Source organism: Eulemur rufifrons, chromosome 30 (assembly GCF_041146395.1).
Source record: "Eulemur rufifrons isolate Redbay chromosome 30, OSU_ERuf_1, whole genome shotgun sequence".
Lineage (NCBI taxonomy): Eukaryota > Metazoa > Chordata > Mammalia > Primates > Lemuridae > Eulemur > Eulemur rufifrons.
The window spans coordinates 88,127,150-88,128,611 of record NC_091012.1 but is presented as its reverse complement, the minus strand read 5'-3'; the positions used below and the strand labels follow the sequence as shown (position 1 = coordinate 88,128,611).

The 1,462-nt window shown below is 43.6% G+C and overlaps 1 pseudogene; it reads left to right on the top strand.

Moving 5' to 3' along the window:
- Positions 1–891: 891 nt before the first annotated feature.
- LOC138379089 (nuclear transport factor 2 pseudogene) lies at positions 892–1,256 on the top strand (annotated as a pseudogene).
- The last annotated feature ends 206 nt before the right edge of the window (positions 1,257–1,462 follow it).

The window sequence follows — 1,462 nt, the reverse complement described above, 5'->3', positions numbered from 1 at the left end:
TGTGTGGCTTCCCACTACTTGTTATGTGATCTCCCTACAGATTATCACCTCTGTCTATCCCCTTATCTGGATGTGTTTCTATTTATTTCCCCAATACTCTTTATGAATTTCATTTGTCTCGGGGTTCTGGCCATCCTAGTCTGGCTCAATCTATATGTGACTTAACCTCAGACTGTGAAGTTGGTTGCTAAGCTGTAAAGGCGAGTAGGATGACAGACAGCACCTTGCTGCTATGTGGGCTAAAGCACCACTCAACTTCCCTCCATTACTTGGAATAACTCTTCTGGCCTGTCAGGAAGGGTGAAGAACAGTGATCCTGGTCAACAGAGATTCCAGTTATCGAGATATTGCTAGGCAAAGATAGGATCTAGGATTGCAAGAAACACATATCTTTCTGCTGGGAGACTAGCATGGAGATAAATGAAGAATTTCACTCAGTTGCAGCTACAGAGCCCAAACCACCAGCACAGCCACTGTTCAATATTCTAATCCTAGCTTTATTTCCAATGCATAAATAAAGGTCATTATAAGTGATTTGCTCTGGAGAGTACCATAGCAATCTAAAATCGTTTGCAGAGGAGCTGTTTATATGAATGTCAGAGACACAAGAAAACAAACATCAGAATAAGAAAGTGTTCTGGTCATATTGCCTGTTGTACATAATCTGCAGTTTGGAGAGAAATTCTATCATAATGGAACCAGGTTCATTCTTCCCAGTATTATCCTTTGGGTCCAAATATGTAGCAGCTCAGATGGCTCATCTATCTTTAAAAAAGGCTTATTATAAACATTTAACTCAACAGTCAGTTGCAGACTATGCTGGGTTGCTGCCGCTGCTGCCACCATTGTGCCAGCCCCTCGGGTCTCAATGAGGCTGGATGATGCTCCAGAATGGGAGACAAGCCAATGTGGGATCAGACTGGATCCAGCTTCATTCAACATTACTACCAGTTACTTGATAATGATAGAACCCAACTAAGTGCAATTTATATTGATACATCATGCCTTATGTAGGAAGGATAGCAGTTCCAGGGGAAAGCTGCCATTGTTGTCTAGTGTTCCATTCCAGAAAATCCAGCACAGCATAATGGCACAGGACCATCAGCCTACACCAGATAGGTGCATCATCAGCATGGTTGTGGGCCAGCTTACAGCCGATGAAGACCCCATCATGTAGTTCCTACAGATGTTCCATCAACGATGCTTGGGTTTGCACCAATGACATGTTCAGGCTTGCCTTACATAAATTTGGCTGACCTCCTAGCTAGGCACTCACACTGTTTCCTCCTCTTCCCAATCTATTCACACTCCTCCAGATGTTCCAAATATCATACACAAACAAGCAGGGCTGCGGTGGGAGTGGGTACAGTGCACTGCTGCCACCAAGTTGTTGTACATAATGTTTGGACACTAGACTAGTTGCATCTGACAGGTGAAGTTTGTGTTGTACCAGCACATGCCT